General features: G+C 46.4%; 1 protein-coding gene across 4 annotated transcripts in view; it reads right to left on the bottom strand.

The window, feature by feature from the left end:
• CRYBG3 (crystallin beta-gamma domain containing 3) overlaps window positions 1-21,985 on the bottom strand; it is a 1,479,538-nt gene that overhangs the window by 886,131 nt on the left and 571,422 nt on the right. The window lies entirely within an intron of this gene.

Genomic DNA, 21,985 nt, shown 5'->3' with positions numbered 1-21,985 from the left:
GAGTGAGGAGACCTGTGGGGGGCCGCTGCGACGGACGGACGGACATCCGGCCCGGTCAGGGCGGGCTACAGCTTCCTGGACCCTTGAGACGGCGGGGCCTGTCTCGGTTGGCCGGCAGGGTTGGTGTGGACGTCGAGCCTTCCCCGGGGCATCATCGGAGAGGCAACGCCTGGATCCTTCTGGCGGAGATCGGGCCTAGTCCGGAACGGGCCGGGGGCACGCAGATCAGGCGGCGGTAGCTGGGTGCCTGGGGCGGGGAGGCCAGGACCCTGATCCCCATGGTTCTTACCTGACGATTGGCGCAGAGGACTCGTCTCAGGGGCAACATCCCGGAGGTGGCAACGTAGGTGGTGGAGGGGTCTTGCGCGACCGTGGCCTTGGAGTAAAGGTCTGCGACAATGACCAAGGACAAACATGGTGGAGGCGCGGCGAAACAGGGGCCAATTGATAAATTCACGGGCCCAGGCCTGGCGGGGACGGCCGCGGGGGGCTCCTCGGCAGCGACGCCAGACTATGCTGCCCTCCTAGCAGCTATAACGCAGTCCCGAGATATGCTGGATGCCAAAATTGGGGCAGTTGGTTCGGATGTGATGCTGCTGCTCCAGGATCTGCGCAATGCGGTTGCCCGCATCACAGAGGCTGAAACCAGGGTGTCGGGTGTGGAGGACGAGGTGGCGACGCTGAGGAAGCAGGTTGCGGCCTTGGAGTCGATCCAGCGGGGCCTGGTGGGCAGGGTCGAGGACGCAGAAGGGCTAGCCCGCAGAAATAACTTGCGCTTTGTGGGTTTTCCGGAGGGCTGCGAGGGGAGCAACATGGAGCACTTTCTTTCCCAATGGCTGGAGGGCTGGCTCCCGCCTGAATCGCTGTCCCGCTGCTTCGTGGTGGAGCGGGCGCACCGAGCACTTATCCAGAAGCCGCTGGTGGGGGCCCGTCCGCAGCCAGTCATTGCGAAAGTCCTGAACTATCATGACAGGGCTGTCATTCTCCGCCAAGCCAGAGAGAAGGAGCCACTTCAGTTTGAAAACTCCCGTATCCTCGTCTTCCCAGACTACACGCGCATGGTCCAACAGCAGCGCCAGTCTTTCCTAGCCAAGGTCGGTTGTGAGAGCTTCATCTATCCTACGCTCTTCTCTATCCAGCTCGCCTGAGGGTTGTGTATGAGTCCCGAACATTGTTCTTTGAATCGCCGGAGGCAGTATTTAAGTGGACAGATGAGACAGTAAAGCTGCGTCCTCATACACCCCCTGGTAGGGAATCAGACTCATCTCAGAATGAGGCGGCGGGAAACAATTCAAAGAGACAACGGCTTTCCAGATCCCGCCGTCGCAATAAGTCTGGGTGGGCCCGGCGTGGGGCTGGCCCGGAGGCTGGCCATCCGCCGACTGGGTCCTGAGGTCCCGGGAGCTCCCTGGGCTCAGGTCTTATTTGTCTCTGCATCATGGACTAGCTGTTGGCTGCTTCACCTTGCCTTGGCCCCGGAGAATGCCATGAAGGGCAGATACCACCATAGCAGGTTGCGGGTGGGGATTCTGGGGTTTAGTTGAGGGAGGCAAGTTGGGGATCCATTGGTTGGGAACTCCTGAGGTTCACGGTTGGGGCCTTGGGATGTCTCTCACCGCGACAGGTACTTCAATGTTTGTGAGGAATGGGGTGGGGGAGGCAGGGTTGGGGGGGGTATGTTGGGTAGTTGGGGGCTTAGGTTAGGGGTTGACCGCACCTTTGTACAGAGCTGGGGATGGGAAGGGACAGACGCCGGAGTCCTCTCGTTGCTATCATATCATGGTTATACCTCCCACGGCAGTAGATTCCCGGGGGTCTAGTGGGCGATTAGCCACAATAAAAGTGTTGAGCTGGAATGTCCGGGGCGCCCTGGATAAGATCAAGAGGGGGGCGATCCTGCAATACGCGAAGAGGGCCTCTGCAGATGTGCTGCTCCTACAGGAGACGCACCTGTTGGGGACGAAAGTGCTATGTCTCCAGCGCTATGGCTACACACAAGTGTTTCACTCGGGGTTTGTTCAGGGTTCCAGGTGGGGTGTATATTGGTACATAAACGGGTTCCATTTACGCATCATCGGACTTGGGCAGACACACATGGGAGATATATCTTTGCTATGGGGCGGAACAGGTGGTTTTTGGCAATGTATACGCACCCCCCCCCCCCCCCCCCCCCGTCCTGGACATTTGCTGAACAACTCATGGCGCACTGGGCGGACATCCCGGTGGTTCCGGGGATTATAGGGGGGGACTGGAACGATGTGATGGATCTCCCTAGGGACCGACAGTCAGGGGGCCGGGGGCGAGGGGAGGGTGGACAGACGAAACTCAATGCGTTGGTCGGTGGCCTAGCATGGGTGGATGCCTGGCGGCGATGCCACGGCACTGCCTGCAAATACACATACCTGTCGGCGGTACATGGCTCCCTCTCCCGCCTCGACTACATCATCCTCTCTAGGGCCGCGGAGTCCCGGTTGGAGGCGGCGGAGATTCTTTCACGAGGGCTCTCGGACCATTCCCCGGTGTCTGCGGTCCTACGGATGGGGGCGCCGCGCGGTCGTTTCGTTGGCAGTTCTCGGTGTGGCACCTGCAACAAAATGATTATAGGGCACATATGACTACGGCGGTAGATCAATACTGGTCACGGAATGTGGGATCCGTGTCCGGGGCGGACATGTTGTGGGAGGCGCTGAAGCCGACACTACGCGGGGCGGATATTTCATACTGCGCGGCGGCCCGCCGCGAGCGCCGAGCGGGGCTTGTTCGGGCGGAGGCCGAGGTTGCGGACCTGGAGCGTAAGGGCCGGGAGGATTGGGGCGAGGTGTATCGCCGGCAGCTACTTTACGCACAGCAGACGTACGGATCTCTATTGCTGGACGAGGCACGCCAGGTTTGGCTAGCCACCAGGAGTCGAGTATACCAATGGGGGGACAAGTCAGGTGCAATGCTACACAGGCTGTGTCAGAGGGTGTATCATACCCAGGACCTCCCGGGGATCGTGGACCCAGGGGGCATACCTCTTGCGGATCCAGGTGCGCTCGCCAATAGCTTCGCTACATACTACGCAGGCCTATATAGTCCCTGCGAATGCCTCACGGAAGCGGAGGTAGAGCGGTTCCTGCGTGAACACCCTATCATGGCTTTATCAGAGGTGGCAAGGACTGCATTGGATCTTCGGTTTACGGTGGAAGAATTTGGGGAGGTGCTGGGTGGCCTCAACCCGGGCCCGAATGGGTTCCCGAGTGAGTTTTTCAAGAAGTATTTCCTACAATTAGGTCCACATTATACGGCGGCGGTGGAGGAGGCCAAAAGATTGTGGATTGTTACCGCCGAAATTGTGGTGTTCCACACGCCGGGCAGACCCCCGGAGGAGCACGCCTCGTATCGTCCGATTTCCCTCCTCAATGTGGAGGCAAAAATTCTGGCGAAAGCTCTGGCCAATCGTCTCCTGCCGTACATCACCTCGTTGGTCCACCTGGATCAGGCGGGTTTTATGCCCTCTCACGCTACGCGACATAACATTCGGCAGGCCCATGTGGCGATCGCTGAAGTGCGCTCCCTTAGCTGGCGATATCTGCTCCTGCTGCTGCAACGCTTGAATTTTGGCCCGCGGTTCATATCCTACGTGCGGCTTCTCTACACGGAGATTACGGCCTTGGTGAGGGTAGCGGGGGCGTCCTCAATGATGTTCCCCGTACAGCGTGGAACGCGCCAGGGATGCCCCCTGTCCCCGTATCTGTTTGCCCTGGCCATGGAAACCTTGGCGGCTTGGGTGCGGATGGACACGCAAATCTCCGGCTTTGAGAGGGAGAAAGGTCTGGCCGATCGCATAGCTCTCTATGCGGACGACATCCTCTTTTTTCTGACAGACCTTGACCGCACGGGGCCCCGGCTGCTCCGTATTATGCAGATATTTGGTGAGACGTCGGGTCTCTTCATGAGCCCCCGGAAGTCTACCCTGTGGGTATTGGAGGGGTCAGACTCAGTTGCAGGGGTGGGCGTCTCCGGTGCGGATGGCGGCGGGGGGGCTTCAGTATTTAGGGGTGTTCTTATCAACTACTCCGTCGGTTTCTTGGGAGCGTAATGTGGTGCCCGTATGGGAGCGTGTTTGCCAAGACATTAAATTGTGGACCCGCATGCCGCTCACCATATTCGGCCGGTCTGCGATTTTCAAGATGGTGGCCCTTCCCCACCTTTTGTACCAGCTGCAGAATCATCCGTATATGATTCCACCGGGCTGGTTCCGTCGGGTGAACTCGACCCTGGGTCAGTTCCTGTGGGAAGGTGGGTTGGTTCGGGTGGCCCTGCGGACGTGCTTCCTCTCAACCTATGAAGGGGGGCTGGCTACGTCAGATCTGCTTTCCTATTATCAGGCCTCCCACCTGCTAGTTCTGAGTGATGGGTGGTTTTTTGGGTTAGGGGGGACCCGGCATACGCAGTGGAGCGGCGGCTCATGGTCCCACACACACTACACACCCTGTTATACTCCGCCGCGCATCGGGTGCGCTTGCCACCGGCGACGCAGGTAATCTTTCAGATTTGGTGCCAGGCGCTGGCCCGAATTGGGTGGTGGAACGTGCTCACGCGGGAAACCCCCCTTTGGCACAATGGGCGACTACCACAGATGGCGGTCCTGTCCGGGTTTGAGCTGTGGGATCGGATAGGCATCTCCACCATAGGCGATGTGGTGCGGGGGTGCGCCTTGAAGTCCTTCCAGGATCTTCAACAAGAATTCAGCATGCCTCGGACACAGTTCTATAGATACCTCCAATTCCATCATGCACTCTCCCCCAGCCTAGCGGGCTTAGACTCCATAGCTGAATTTAGCCCAGTGGAAGCGAAGCTCTTCATGGGGGACCTACACGAGCGGAAAGTCTCCAAGATATACAGAACGCTTGTCATTCACAGTGTAGGAAGGTGGAATCTGACTAATGGTTGCCCCCAACTTTTTGCCTGGTATTTGAGTGGTTTTTGACTAGTCTGGCTGGGATCTTGCTATCCAGGACCCCAGCCTATCTGCTTTCTCCCTAAAAACTAATGTGAAGTACCCTAGGTACAAACTAATTGGATGCTGAGGATGCCCTGACAGTCCCTTGTAGATGGTACCCTAGGTACCCAGGGCATGGGTCCCTCAGTAGGCCTACCAGGGCTGCAGCACTTATTGTGCTACCCTGGGACAGCCATACAAACTGACACCACCAGACCACTACTGTAGTTTGGGTAAGGTGGTGCTAGCACCCCTTACAGGGATATAGGTACCCTATATCCCACCCCATTACAACACATATACTCTCATAGGTCACCCCTATAGCAGGCCTTGGTAATCCTACAAGGCAGGGTGCTGAGGTATGTGTGAGGGGCGACCCCTACGTGAGTAGGGCCTCTCTGCAACCTTTGTAAAATCATTGCTGGGTTGTTTGTAGTGTAGCCATACCATATACTCTTAACCGCATTATAAGTCTATCGCGATAACGCGATAACTTGAGAATGGCTACAAAGAACCATATCGTGTTTGGTGTCAAACATGTAGGAATCATACCCCCAGTCCAGCCATGGGCATGAGGGTACGATTCCCCCCTGCTAGAGGGGCGATATGGGAAAAGCGGTAGAATTTGGACACCAATTTAAAAGTGCACAAGTAACACAAAATGGCTACTGCCCGCCACCTACACGACCCTGGCTGGCTGTTGCTGGGGAAAACCCCAGCCTCGCCAGATGGACAATAGGGCTCCTGTGGCAGGGAGGTGCTAGCATCTCCCCAGACAGGATAACGTGGATTGGAACAGGGTGGGTGCATCAAATGTCCTTTCAGATTTGCACGTAGGCAGCTGCAGAGACCTCATTCTGCATACACCGCTTCGAACCGGTTCAGGGGCATCCTGCCCCTCGCCCAGGCGGGAAACACACAAGGGGGAGAGGGTGTAGCCACCCTTTCCCGCCTCACCTCTCATTGGTGGACACTACTCTGGACACTCCCCTAATCTTGGGGATAAAGGTGAATAACGTGGCCCCAGAGCCTCAGATTAATCTTGAACTTTACAGTCTTGACCTTCGACTTGCTGCTGCCCAGCTGACGGAAGAAATCTCCCTTGGGATAAAGGAGTTATCCCCCTGCTTGGCAGGCACCTGAAACACTGCAAGTGACCCGGTTGGAACCTCGCTGCTCCTACGGACTTCGACGACTTCCAGCACCCTTGAGGTGGGTTTCCAGCGCATCCCAGAGGCCAGTGAGTGTGCTCAACGAGTTTGGGCACCGTGGACCGCGTGGCTGCCGAGATCCCCAATACCCCAGGACACCGGCCACCTCTTGCGTAGCACACGACCCTGACCAGTGGGGGAAGTTGTGCTTTGGCCCGTTTTCGAGCCAACCACTCTACAGCAATTGTGCCAAAGACCAGCGCCCTAGCCCCCTCCGGTGGCCCGTGGGTGCCCTTTTACACACTCCAAATTGCCGCCTCCCGCGGTCCCTTGTCTCTCGACTTGTTGCCCCTAGCGGAGGTCTATTTCAAGAATCAAGAGTTCCCCTGGTTGCTCCAGGCCTGCTCTACAGTCTCTCGAAGGAGACCTCTCCCAGACCTCGTGGGTCTGCACTGTAGCAGATTTGTTTATCTTTCGTGGGTTGCGGTTGCCAAGGCTTAGTGGATCCAATCCGGACACTAACACCGCAGCGACCCTCATCAGACGTGGGACAGTCGCCCTCCAGAAGCTGGCCTTCCTTGAAGCCTCCCGGAGCTCGTGGCTGCAGATCCAAGCTACAGCACTTTCCACCTGAAGCACCCGACATCGAAGGGCTCTTTGCTTTGAGCCTCCTGGTCACTTTGCCGTGACCCAGACTCTGTCCCCTCTGCTTTCAGGTTCTTCTCTACAATCTTCACATCTTTGATCTTCACGGAATATTCGACGCTTTTGGCTAGCAGAACTTTTGACTATTTTCCCATTGAAAATCAGCCCGCGACCCGACAGCAGAAACGACCTATGCACCCGGCTTCCCAGGGGCAGGTAACAGTGGTACCTCGGTACTCTCGAGGTAGTGGGCTCCTCAAAAGCTTAAGTCTAAAGTTTTAACTTTGTACTCCTGCTAGAAGTATTTTTAAACTGTTTATTTCCAACCGCGACATTCTCCATAGGCTGCTATCGAGATCCCGATAGCAGCTACTTCCACTGCACGCGCCTCCCGTGGGTCCCCTTCCTCATAACCTGGGGTGGATTCTTAAGGGGCCAGCGATCCTAAGTGCCCTAGGCACTGTCTGTAGAATTGTCGTGGTTCTTATACCACTTTTTTAGTATATGGTTTGGTCCCCCCCTGGGGCCCAATGTTAATAGTGCTATTTATTGTGTCTATCAATGCTTGTTTGATATTGTAACTTTGCCACAGCTTCATAAAGAGACTGTGGGATTCTGTCTAGAATAAATACATATATTTTATATATATACCTGTGTGGGCTACTCTTTCATTTGGTTATTCAAGAGGTTATTATGGTAAAACAATAAGCTTAACACTCCTTCAAGACTTAGCCTGAAGGCTGCTCTCCACAGCTACCACTAGGATAGCTTTCTTTAAAGGTTGTCTTTTAACCTATCACCATAAGAGTCGAATTGGACTGGTGCAAGGTGTCCCTATAACTAGGAGACAGCATATGCCAGGCCAACTTCTCACACACAGCTCCCCCTCGCTCCAGCATCTCAAGGGGAAATGGGAGAATGACGTTGGCCCCCTCGATGAGACGGACTGGACGGAGGCGCTGGCCTCGCCCCGGGGGGCAGCCATAGCTATCCGACTACGTCTCATTCAATTTAAATACTTGCACAGGGCTAATTTTACCCGTAGGAGGCTGTGGCGGGCGGGCCTGATCGTTTCACCGGAGTGTCTCCGATGTGGACGGGAGGAGGGTTCCTTCTATCACACAGTATGGCTCTGTGGGTCGTTATCTCGTTTTTGGAGAGGGGTGTTGTCTTGCCTATCTGAGGTGTTGGGTTGGGATCTTCCCGCAGACCCTAAGTTGACACTTCTGCATGTCATGGACGATATCGGCGGCAATATATATAAGAGACATTTGCTGCTGTTGGGCCTTACACTGGCCAAACGGGATGTCGCCCGGGCATGGAAGGCTCCGGTAGCTCCCTCTCTGAACGTGTGGAAGAGGGGTCTGGATTTTAGCATGGGCTTGGAGCTCCCCATATTTGCAGCCAGGGGGTGTCCCCGTAAACATTATAAGATATGGAAGTGTTGGGCAGACTACAGGGGTCTCCCACTGGAGCCAGTTCCGGAGGAGTGGGAGGAGGGGTCCATCTAGTTCCCCGGGGGTGAGGGGGCTCACATTGGGACTGGGGTCGGAACTTTCTGGCCTATGCTCATACAGGATGTCGCTTGTTAGGTATGGTATGGTGCGGTCGGGGGGATCCGGGAGTTTGTGGGGGAGGGTTGGGGGTTTGTTTTTCAACTGAAGTGCATCTTCAAGTATTCTACTAATGTGAAATGTCAATGACATCATGGCTGCAATGCTTTGGCAGGTACCTCTGGGACTTCAGGGGCCTGCAATTTATGTGTTTGTTGACGAATAAAAACTATTTAAAAAAAAAACATAAAGCGCTTATACAATGGGATAACAGGAAAGTTTTTTTGATGAGCCTGAATCAATATTGGATGTTAGCAAGGCAGAGTTCAAACAAATGTGTTTTCAGTTTTTTGAGCATGAAAGGCTTCGAGGCATCAGACACAAGACGAGCTTTAAAGCATACTGTGAGTTGACACCAGAGATGGGGCTTCTACCTGATCTATGATCTATTCTGGCTAACCAGGGTCGATATTCTGCAACATGTTTTAGGTTCAACATGGTGTATTGTATTGCAATCTTTTCATATATGATTGGACGTCCCCCAAGTGCATCAAAATTCAGTCACCAGACGCATACCAGCATTGCTTTATGCGGATGATGCCGTTATTTTAGCGAGGACACCATTGGCTCTCCAGAAGACATTGGAGTCCTACAATAGATTTATGCAAGACATTGACCTAAAGATAAATGTCTCTAAGACTTACGTGATGAATTGTGGCAAGAGTAACAAAAAGGGAAAGGAGATATACTTAAACGAGAGCAAATTGGCATCTACTCCCACTTATTCATACTTGGGGATTTTAATAGATGATAAGGGCTCCTGGACCCAAGCAATTACATCAAGGAAACTCCTTTTTATGAGAGCTACTTCCGCCCTTGTTAATTTTTCACAAAAATTAGGAAAAAGAGCCCCTTTGGAATTAATCAAAATATATAATGCAAAATGCATAAGTGTAGTTATGTATGGGGCAGGGATCTGGGGCCACTGCAATGTTTCTGAATTACAGAAAGTGGAAAATGCATTTTTTAGATATTTATTGGCCGTTCCGGGATCTACATCTACCTATGTCTGCCATGCTGAGTTAGGAGTCCCCCACCTAACGGATATCATAAAAATCCAACCCGCGATCCTCTGGCACCGTATCTGGAAATCGGACACTAACTATTTTAATCAGTTAGTGCTTCAGGAGGCTCTTAAGTTGGACCATTGCTTTGATATAGAATGGATCAGATATGTGAGGGACTTCATGAAAGACCTTGGTAAACCTGAGTATTTTAGTAATCCACTTTCTATGTTAACCGTTCCAAGAAAGGATTTTAAGAAATGTTGTTTGAACCATATGGAGAGATTAAGATTCACGAGTGAAGCCCCAAAACCGACTGTCACCCATAATCTTATGATTTTATCTTCATTTGGTATGCAATTTTATCTCCAAAATATTGAAAACGGATATGACAGATTTGTGCTTACTAGATTTCGGTTAAACATTTTCCATCGGCTGGTGACTTTTCCAACTGTTAATAACTGGTCAAAAAATCTTCCAACCTGCCCATGTGATTCTGTTTCCGTACAATCAACAATCCATGTCATCTTATTTTGTAGATTTTATAAAAATTTAAGAAAGCAATGGTTAATTCCAATTTTAAAAATCTGGGGCCATCGGCAATGTCGTCCAGCATATATGGCTCTCCAATGTCTTGATAATGAATGTATAAATCTAAACATTATTGTCTTCTTAAAAAAAATCATTAAATGTCGAAACAGTATAGTTTTAGACTCTCTCAATGCCTCTAACGCTTAAGCATAACCGAATATGGAGAAAGATGTAAATTATAGATGTTAAGACGGAGTATTGCACCTATTAGTTACCAAACGTTGCTTTGGGTTTATCCCCCAATGCATCCTAATACTGCAGATGGGGGCTATTTCTCTTTTTCTCTGTTTTAACCTGAAAATGATACGTAATCTTGTTCATTTTAAATATTGCCATTTTTGCACATATTCTAAATAGTATTGTTCATATGAGAATCCTTTTAATGTATATGTACTGAAATATTTTATTGTATTTGCTTTTATGGATTGAAATTAACTTTCCGAATAAAGCTTATTTTGATTTGATTTGATCATATATGATTGACTGTTCAAAAACCTTGGCTAAATGTCCCTTTGATAACTGCTCCACTCAATGTATGCTACACTTCACGCTGCTTTGCGGGATTTATAAGGCTACTAGGTTATTATTTTTGCGAGCCATTTTAAAACAGCATGACATGAGATGCGATCAAGCAGACTGGCCCTAAATTTTCCGCAACACTTGCAAACCCCTTTAATATGTTGCTTTCTAATATCCAATTTACAGTATGCCATACGAATTAGGATATCTATGAGAGATCATTGACCTGACCATGTGCGTGGGGAGGCCTCTCCCTCTGAATATCACCAATGAAGTTCTTCAGGCTATTTAGGCGTGTGCTGGGGGACGGGTCCCAGGTCCGGATGGTGTCTAAGCTGATGTTTTTAAATCTGCCCCGAGTTATGGGGCCCTATACTAACTAGATTGTTTAATTCAGTGGTAACTGATACAATCCCACAGACATGGGGAGAATCTATTATTGTACCCATATTTAAAAAAAGGGACAAAACAGACCCAAAAAACTATCGCCCTGTTTTGCTCCTAGACACCGCCTTGAAAGTGATGAGTAGGGTTCTGTTATTAAGATTGGAGAAATGGGTGCTAGGGCATTTGATCCTTATCCCAGTGCAGTTTGGGTTTAGGAAACTACTTGGGAACATGGAGCAATGCATTAACTTAGAGTTACTCATCTGCAAGTATATTAGAGCAAAGGCAGTTACTCTTTACTTCTGCTTTGCCAATCTAAGCAGTTTATTTGATTTGGCCGATCATAATTTACTCTGGCCAACTTTGATTTCCATGGGAGCACCTAGGGTGATTTTTGGGTTTCTCTCCTGTCTGTATGAGAACCGAACCAGCCAAGTCCGCTTTGGTCCCCGGGGGGGAATGCTCATCTACATTTACGGTAGGGCGGGGTATACGGCAAGGGTATGTGCTGGCGCCAACTTTATTTTCCCTTTTCAATTAACGAGGTAGACGACCATTTACAAACGATACAGGCTGATGCCCCCAGAGCAGCTGGTCGTCAGATACCTGTACTATTATATGTGGATGATGCAGTACTATTAGCACGTACCCCGTTCGGCCTCCAGAGACTGATGGACGCTCTTTTTAGATTTTATGACACAAAGGAAAATGGTAATCAATAAATCAAAAACATACATCATGGTCTTTGGGCTTAAACCGAAATCCTGCAAAAAGTTTTTTAATGACAGTACCCCAATTCATACAGTGAACTCCTATTGCTATCTCGGATTATTATATATAATAACTGTAAGTTATCGGACTGCAATATCCAGAATGCTTCTATGAACACGCCCACTGAGGCAGGATTTAAAGATCACGCTGCGAGTGCAGCGTCATTGTTACCTACCTGATCTCCATAGCCCATAGCCAGTGAACAAGGGAAACAGACCTGAAACGCGTATGGTGATACTGGGCTGATTGACTGCTTGAACTGCTGTGAAGGTAACTCTGCAGTGCGCCAATAAAGAAACCAACAAGAAACACGCTGCGTGCGGCATTTTCTAAGTGGAGCACTTTTCGTTTGGAATATATATATATATATATATATATATATATATATATATATATTACCTACTGGCGGTCGCCAGTAGGTAGTTATAGTTAGGACCACGTTTCCATAGGAAAACCTCAACATTCTATTTTGAATAACTTTGGCGCCGGTCGACGAATCCTCGCGAATTTCTCAAAATAGGTGGGGCGCTATGCTCCGCTCCTACCCTGAAAGTCTCGGGGGGATCCGTCAAGCGGGGGCTGAGATAAAAGGGGGGTCCCAAAACGCGTTTTTCCCATGCATTTTTCCATAGGACCTTTAGAACGAGCTACAGCCCGAACGGCTGAACAGAATTACTCAAAATTTGGCAGAGAGGTAGTCCCTAGGTCAAGGAAGTGCCTTTTGTAGGTTTGGTGTAAATCTGTTCAGTAGATTCTGAGAAAATAGCCTTTAAATCAATATATATATCTGAGCCCGCTTACGGTACGCTTACCGTACGCTTACGGTAAGCGTACGGTGGCGTGCGCGAGCGCGATTCTGATTGGCTCTTAGATCTTAGTAAACATTCGAATCGGCCGAAACCAGGAAGCGGCGGCCGCCATTTTGTGTATTTCACTCTGAAAAAAAAGAGTGAAAACAAGGAAAGGGGGCAATGAGGAGAGTTACAGACCCCCTTACATTTGTGAGGGGGTCAAAGAAGGACTGTAAAGTACAAAGAAAACATTTATTGATTTTAAAAAAAATCACGGGGTACGCGTACGGTAAGCTTACGGTAAGCGTACGGTAGAAAAAAAAAAAAAAAAAAATGAAAATCAGATTTAAGTGTTTAGATATTAGGGGGCTCTAAAAAGAGCCGTTGTGTTTATGAAATGATTTTTTAGTGGTACCTACAAGTAAGTACAGATTTGTTGACGTGCTTTCTTGCTTTGTCATCGCACCTCGTGCCCACCGTGCGTGCACGGCACTAACTGCGTAAAGTGGGCACGCGGTGCGCGAAGCGCACCGCGTGCTCACTGTGCGCGCACGGTGCGCGAAGCGCACCGTGCGCGCACGGAACGAACTGCGTTAAGTGGGCGCGCACGCCACGAATGGCGTAAAGTAACTTAGCATTTAAAAAACCGTACAAATTCACTGAAAAAACCATAGGTTTCACACACGTTATAGTTAGGAATTAGCATTTAAAAAACCTTGCAAATTCACTGAAAAAACCATAGGTTTCACACATGTTATAGTTAGCGGAAATTTTACTGATAAAAAACCAATGAAATTCCCCCGTTATAGTTAGTGCAGGCAACTATAACTCACGCGACCGCAATCTTCTGCTGATGACATATGTGTCTTTATGAAAAAAAAATATTTGTAATATATGTATAGCTAAAAATGTATGGAAGAAGACATGGGCAAATAAGTGTCTAAATACAGTATTAGCATCAGCAGAGGATTGCGGTCGCGTGAGTTATAGTTGCCTGCACTAACTATAACGGGGGAATTTCATTGGTTTTTTATCAGTAAAATTTCCGCTAACTATAACATGTGTGAAACCTATGGTTTTTTCAGTGAATATATATATATATGAAACAACCGAACACGTCTTGGGCGTGTAGATCAGAGAGCACTCCAAAGAAATCCAAGAGAGATATTTTAAACCATAGATGCTTTATTTAGCAAGTTCCCCCCCCCCCCCTTTAAAGATCCCGAAACGCTGACAGACGCGTTTCGCCGACTGGCTTTTTCAATGTCAGTTTTTTTCGTGATTCGTGGGCACATTTAAACTCTAGTCACATGTCACAGGGTTATCCATAAATATAAAAGATGGACTTTAGCAGCATTGTTTGTGAATACATGGCGGCCATCTTACAGTGACAAAAAAAAAATATATATATATATATATTTTTTTTTTTTTTTTCGGGAAATGGCTCATGGTCCCAACATATTTTAACTATCAGAGCTAAAATGAGCAGGGCAACCCAATGGATTTTAAAATTCTCCTCACAATTAGGGAAATCAACCAATTAATAAGATGGTAGCCACTTATAAAGCAAAAGGAGAAGGAAAAACCCTTTATGGGGCAGGTCTTTGGGGTAATGCAAATAGCACGGCCCTGCAAACAAAGAAAATTGCTTCCTAAAACGTTTAATATATTTACCGCATCCTGCATCGAAAACTATTGTACACCACGAGGTGGGACTTCCTTTTTTAGAGGATCTTTTATTGGTTAGCCCACTGTTATTGTGGGCCTCACTTTGGAAGAGGGACAAAACGGCTTTTACTAGATCAATCATTTTAGATTGTTTAAATTTGAATGATGCGTTACGAATTCCATGGTTATTATATATTAATTCCTCTCTCTAAAATCTGCAAGATATCAGTATGGTCTGGTACCTCAAAAATATTGTCTCACACAAAGAAAGATCAAAGATTCCTTTTTGCAGCATAGGCTGGATCTGAGATCAAAGGCTGAGCAGAATCAACCGACTGTCGTCTTGTACAAATCTTTTAACTTAGAGGAGGAAGCTAATAATTACCTGTCACATGTGACTTACGTACAGCACTGTTTTGTGCTACTGAGAGCTTAAAGCAATGCATGCAGTCACACAATGACCCCTATTGACCCATTCTTCCTCACAGATTCCATTCGTGTATCCTCATCTGGTAGCCCAAACGCACCACAGAATGCTCACACATTATTTACATTAACAGTGTGTCTATTCTTGTCCTCTGTATACTGTCCAATTTTTTTACTCTCTGGCTATTACCCACTGCTTTCCTGAACTCCCATGCTGAAGCTTTCATGTGCTTAGAAGCCATATGCAGTCACCTGCGTGGGCGACTTAACTACGAGGCGGCATGCAGATTCTCTCTTGAGAGTACATTGAACCCTACTCCCTGAATGAGCTCCTCCTCTCCCAGGAAGATGCTCGATCTTCTTCTGCCCCAACACCACCCCGCACGCACCCATACATCTCGACTGCCCAATGCAGTGGTGTCACTGCCGCATCTGAATGTGGACGTTATTCCTTATACTTTCCACCTACAGGCTCCACAGAGATGAATGCAATCAACAGTAACCACGAGGTGGCAGCCAAGCTTGAGGCTATCCAGGACTTAGCAGCCACTACTAGTCACGGCCTCCTCGGCCGGTGTCAATCTCTATCGGACTGTAGCAGTGCTGCCATGTGACAGACTCAACTACCAATCCCTCTACAGCACTACTAGAGCCTGACAAAGTGAACTTACTTCTCAATCTCACATTTATGTTTGGTTCTAAATTAAAAGTTCTACTTCGCTCAGCCATTCGACTTTTGACCCCCTTCTTTCTAAACTGCAGATCGTTTTGTTGAATATTTTCTCGAATAATCACGTTTCAGGTATCACATCCTGGATCAACCTGGATGGAGTCTGATAGTGTGTAAACGGCTGTTACTAACAAAAGAATGTTTGCGCAGATGGAAATTTAATCCCAGCAATATGAACTGCCGTTTGAACACCTCTATTTACAAACTATTACGGGCAGAACCGTTCTGCAAATACTTGTTCTATGTTAATATTGCAGAAATAATATTCCCTCCATCACATTTAAACTGCCAGTAAATTTCATGAAGGATATTGGTGGTTTAGAAATCTAAAAAGGTAGCATATTCTTGCTGCTTTGCACCGGGTTGAACTCTAGCCAAAATCTGGTACTTTATTAAGCAATGTACAGAATAATTCTGAATTTTCCAATACTTTGCTCTGACATTTTGACTGGTAGAAATGTTGGCTGTTGTTCCACATACATACTTTATTGAAGAATAACAGTTAATTTTCTAGTTAGCTTATTAGTTGACAACTTAGAAAACCAACAGATTTGTTTCCAGTGTGTCTTTGGTTTTTTTTACACTACTGAAAGGTTGTGATTTACCAGCAGTTATTTATTTTGTCATATTTAAAGCTATTATAAAGTGAAAGAAAGCTAGTTAGGACTTAAGAAAAACTAAACTTGCCATTTCAGAGAATAGATTTCTGAAAAATTGGCCATTGTTGCACCGACATATCTACTTTATAAGCTACATTAGAAATATGTGTCAAAATTATTGGAACTCTAATTCTATTATGCCAAAATATTTATGCTTAGTCCAGTTGTTTGCTTTAGCCGATAAGCCATCCAGTGATGAACAGAATAAAAAAACAGTAAACAAGAATTCAAAAGTCTGCATAGTATAAAGTCTACAGACCGCAGCTTAAATTGCTCACAGCATCATTGAGACCATAAAACTATATTCCTCAATTCAGAATTGTTTTCTATTTTTATTTCTGTTATCATTTGATGCCTTGATACCCAAACAACTCCTTGATGACTACAATGGCGAGCCACTTATATTTGCTGTACATGCTTTCCACAAGGTGCACATATAAATGATCACCAGACAACGAATCTGTGTAAATATTTAAATACTTTGCCTGGTCCATGGTTCTCCTGACTGCCTCATATTTAATCAGATAATTAAACACATGCTTTTCCACGTTTTTGCTTTGTTATGTTTTTGGTTCAGTGTTAACACTTAGATGGATTCTAGCCTGCTTGCATAACTCTTTCAATGCTATCTCTTGTTCATCGATGCTCGTTTATTTCTTACTTTTCATATCAATACCAGAGTACTACTCCCAACATGGCGCCTGTCCGATGTGCAGGCACGTTTCCATTGCTCCGGAGGTGGGCGTTTCTTTCCGGGCAATCAGTGATAGTCTTCCCTCTTTCATTGTGCGAGCTCTGTAACCCATGCCAGATACCCCTGATTTTCATTTTTGACAAATGTGAAGAATAGACACAATTTTAGCCTGCTGCAGCTGCTATCGCATCTAAAAGATATGGCAGGGGGCGTGGCTTGGACGCCGAGGGAAGATGGCGGATCTCCGTTAGCTCCGCTTGGACGCGGTGCTATGTAGCTGTGTGGAAGGCTTCCCAGCGAGCTGCGGTTGCTGTCTCCAGAAGAATCTGCCATCGGAACATGTCGTGATTCGGAATTGCCCTTCGTCGGCTGTTTTCATCATTCCTATCACCCGGAGACGTGGCGGTCTGAATTCCTGAGGTAATCCTCGACGGCGGCCATTTTGTATCGAGGCGCCCGTATCTTATTCCTGCAGCACCGCGCACGCATTTTCTGGATCCAGTCATGCCTTGATGCTTTAATGCTTCATTTTTCTCCGAGAGGGAGTCTGTTCTAAGTTCAACAGTTGCTAATATCCCCTGGCCATGCTTGTTCTGTACTGTTTTTTTCTCAGGAGAAGGTCTCATCATTTTGTCTTTTCTTCAGAGGAGCCGTGATTAACCCCTATGTTCTGGTATTTTCAGAGCTACAGGCTGGATGCGATTCAGCTTTATTTATTTTATTTGTTCTAAGGTGATGCTGTAATGGCTTTATGAGACTCTTCGTCAAATTTTACAGCGTATGAGAGAATTCCGCATATTTTTTCCCGCCAAGAAGGTGTCTAGTCAAATTGCCAAGATGTCTAGTGACTCCCATCCTCCAAGTAAAACGTCTTTTTCTGGCGCAAAGCCCAAAAGGCAGAAGAATGACCCGCCTTCACCTATTCTTTCGTCACAAAGTCCAGTTCTAGATAATATACTAGAGGAAGTGCGTGGTCTTCAACCCTTTATGGTCGCCACGAACGAAAAATTGCAACAAATAGAGGACCGATGGATTGTCATGGAAGGTAGGGTGACTGAGTTAGAACAGCGCGTCAGTGACGTTCAGGATGTTGCCACAAAAATACCGTTATTGGAACAAGAGATTCACAAACTAAAGCTCCATACTGAGGACTTGGAGAATCGTAATCGAAGGAATAACCTCCGTCTTTTTGGCTTGCCAGAGAATATTGAGGGTCCTGATATGGTGCTTTTCCTTCGAAAATTCCTTCATGATCTCTTGGGCCTTCAGTCATCTACACCCTTGAATATACAGAGAGCTCACCGCTTAGGTCGCCTTCAATCGAATTCCACCAAACCCCGTGGTATTATCATGATTTTTCTGGAGTTCACAGAACTTATGACTGTACTTAAAGCAGCTAAACTTAAACGTCACCTATCGTGGTCTGGTCACAATATTTTTATCTCACAAGATGTCTCCAATGCGACCAACGCTCGACGCAAGGAATTCCTTGCACTGCGTCCACAAATGAGACACTTGAATGTCCAGTATGGCATTCTCCATCCCTCCATCTGCAAGATCACCCACGACGGCCAGACAAGATCCTTTGATGACCCGGGAAAATTGAAACTGTTTCTTAATAACATCTCCTCTCGGAATATGGACACTAATCATTGAGTGCTTCTTCTTATTGCTGCTTTAGTGTGGTGCTCTCAACAGCTTTTTTCTGGTTACCTTAGATACTTCGTATATATAGCTTTCCATATGCTCTATTACGTATTGTATGTTTGTTAATCACGTTTTTTCTTCTTCGAATATTGGCTCTTCCTGTTCAATTCTTTCTTCTTTCCCTCATATCGTCTTTTCTTTGCTCCTTTCTTACAAGTACCAGGTTTATCCCTGCTTCCAATCTTATCCATGTGGTTTATACCGCTGTCTTCTCTCCAGTCTCATCACGCTCCAACTTCACTTTTTTATTGATGTCCTTCAGGTCTGGACTCTTTTCCTTGACCTGTTTTCTTTCTCTGCTTTCCTATACTCTCTACGTCTGCTTACCTTCTTTCCTTCCCCTGTTCTTTTTCACACTCTCTTACTTCAGTCTTCCTTTGGTTGGTGCGTCACTCCTTTCCTCTTTCGAGATTTCCCATGTTTCCTCTTTGCTTTTTTCCCTTCACTTCACCTCGGTTGTGACGCTTTTAGACCTCTCTTTATTTATTACATTGCTAAAGGCTTGTTGATTTTTCTTAGTAATGTGGTTTTATGTTCTGTTGCTTCCTTTTGTAACCTCTATGCGCATTTTGTCTTCCAGTGTCGTTTTGTCCTTGAAGTTTTTCCTCATCATGTGTATCTCATTGCCCTGACCCTCGCGTATGTGTAATTTTGTTACGTGGAACGTCCGTGGTCTTGGAAACCCTGTTAAAAGACAAAAGGTAATTTCTCATTTATCTAAACTCAACTCTCAAATTTCCTTTCTTCAAGAAACTCATTGTAATGATGTCGAGTCGCTGAAATTAAAAAGGCAGTGGGTAGGCCAAGTTGTTTTTTCTCCTGCTGTCAACAAAAAAGGGGGGGTTGCCATACTGTTCCACAAAACTTTATCTGTGCAAATTATTTCTTCTCAAAATGATGATGCAGGTCGATGGGTAATGGCCAAGATTGTTTTATACAATAAAACGCTAGTTTTGTTAAACATTTATGGCCCTGTGAAACCGGATCCAAAATTTTGGAATGATATCAAAATTCTCCTCTCCACTGCAGACTGTCCTAATATTATTGTAGCAGGCGACTTTAATCAGTGGTTGGATCCTTTTTCGGACCGCTTATCAAAGTACAAATTTCAACCGGATAAGACCCATAAATCCTTTCAATCGGCCATTGCCTCTCGCCCAATGTATGATGTCTGGAGAACCTGTAACCCTGATTTGTTGGAATATACGTTCTTTTCTAATGTACACCAAACCCGATCAAGAATTGATTATATCTTGGTTAGCAAATCCCTTCTTCCATCTATCCAAAAATCTGAAATTGGCTCTATCTTTATCTCAGATCATGCCCCTGTCTATGCTGTTTTTGACCTTTCACTTACCTCCACCAAATTTAATCGCTGGAAGTTCAACACTCACCTGCTATCGGATACAGTTTATCTTAAAGAAGCCACCTCCTTTATTAACGAATTTTTTACCTTTAACAACCCATCAGACACTTCCATTCCTAACAACTGGGATGCTTTTAAGGCGGCTCTTCGTGCTTTCACTATTTCCTTTGTGTCCCGGAAAAAGAAGGCCAATGTGAAAACGTATGAGGACCAATTACAACAGCTCAAAAAATTAGAACATGACTATTTCTCCTCCAAAAATGCTGACTCACTTAAGAATTTAATTACAGCCAAAACCAACCTTAACAAAATTGCGACTGTTGATGCCTGCAATGTTTTACTTAGAATTAAGTCTAAATTTCATGAAGGGCAAAATAAAGCAGGTAAAATGCTAGCGAATTATTTAAAAATTCGCTCTGAACGTAAGACCATTGGTCCGATCATGGATGAATCCTCCAATAATCTGGTGTCCTCTGATGAAGAAATTGCAGCGGTCTTTCATGACTATTATCGATCTCTTTATTCAGACGACACATTCCCCTCCTCTCACAACCTTGATAAGTTTTTCTCTGGACTCCCTGCTCCCCCGTCTCTGAATGCTGAGTTTTCCGCTTTAGAGGCGGATATTACTTTACAAGAGATACTTACTGCCCTACAAGCTTTAAAGAAGTCAAAAGCCCCTGGTCCGGACGGCTTACCGGTAGAGTTTTATTGTACTTTCAAATCTTTGTTTGCCCCTAAATTATTGCAACTGTTTAATTCCTTCATTACTGATGCGAAAGCATCTGGCTCCTTTATGGATGCCTTGATCGTCATTATCCCTAAGCCTGATAAGGACCACTCTTTTTGTAAAAATTTTCGCCCAATCTCCCTAATTAATTACGACTGCAAGATCTTCGCTAAGATTATTGCGTCTCGGCTTGATTCTATCATACCCCTTCTGATTAAGACTGACCAGGTGGGTTTTGTCAAAGGTAGACTGGCTTCCGATAATGCTAGAATGTTCATGAACATCCTGTCCCATGGTAAAAATTATAAAGATCCTCTGGCTGCTTTGTCTCTGGACGCTGAAAAAGCATTCGATCGTATAAATTGGCAGTTTATGTTTCATACACTACAATGGTTTGGTTTAGGCCCTAATTTTATTTCTTTTATCAAACTGTTATACTCTTGTCCGAGGGCTAGTATTTTTGTTAATAACCAATTTTCTCAATTTTTTCCCCTATCTAGAGGCACCAGACAAGGTTGTCCTCTCTCCCCATTACTTTTTATCCTGTGTTTGGAACCCTTCCTTGAGCGTATTAGAACCAATTCCAAAATTAAGGGTTTTGCCTCTGCTTCTGTTGAAACTAAATTATCTGCCTACGCGGATGATATATTGGTATACATGTCCAATCGTAATGAATCCCTTCCCCCTTTTTTAGAGGAAGTCCGCCTTTACTCTTCCATTTCTGGGTACAAACTTAACCTATCTAAAACAGAGGTTCTCCCTTTAAATTCGATATGTTATCAATTTATGTTTGCGGATACTGCCTTTGCATGGTGTCCCTCCAAAATTAAATACCTTGGCATTTGGTTTGCCTCTAATATAGCGGATACTATCAAATTTACGTTTAACGCACTAATGAATAAATTGAAATCTCTTCTCCTCGTATGGTCCCCTTTATTTTTATCATGGTGGGGTAGACTAGATACTATTAAGATGATGGTCACTCCTCATATCCTTTACACGGTTTCTATGCTCCCTGTCAAAATCCCTAACACATTCTTTTTCCAATTAAACTCTCTATGCATTAAATTTTTATGGAACAATAAGCACTCCCGCATTGCTTTGAACAAACTTATTCGCCCCAAAGAAGAGGGGGGAGTGCGCTTCCCTAATTTTAAAGTATACCACTCTGCTTTCTTGATTAAACAATCTTTCTCATTGGCCTTCGATTTCGGGGATACGCCTATTCCTCGTTGGATTATCTTTGAGCGGTCGCTCCTAAAAGAGTTTCAGTTTCAGCATGTTACATTTATGTCCAACTGCACCTTTTTGTCTAAAAGTCCTGTATTAAAATACTCCCGTGAATTGCTGTACAATACATTTCTTAAAGACCTATCCCCTATCCAGTGTTTTTTAATCTCCACCCTATGGTATAACAAATTTCTTAAATATAAAGGTAGATCTTTCTATTACAAGTACTGGAAGGAAAAGGAGATTTTTTTTGTGCATCAGTTTTTGAATGGGTTTTCTATCATCTCCTTCCAAGAACTACAGACACGATATCAGCTCC

Source organism: Triturus cristatus, chromosome 8 (genome assembly GCF_964204655.1).
Source record: "Triturus cristatus chromosome 8, aTriCri1.1, whole genome shotgun sequence".
Lineage (NCBI taxonomy): Eukaryota > Metazoa > Chordata > Amphibia > Caudata > Salamandridae > Triturus > Triturus cristatus.
This window is presented reverse-complemented; position numbering and strand designations above follow the sequence as displayed.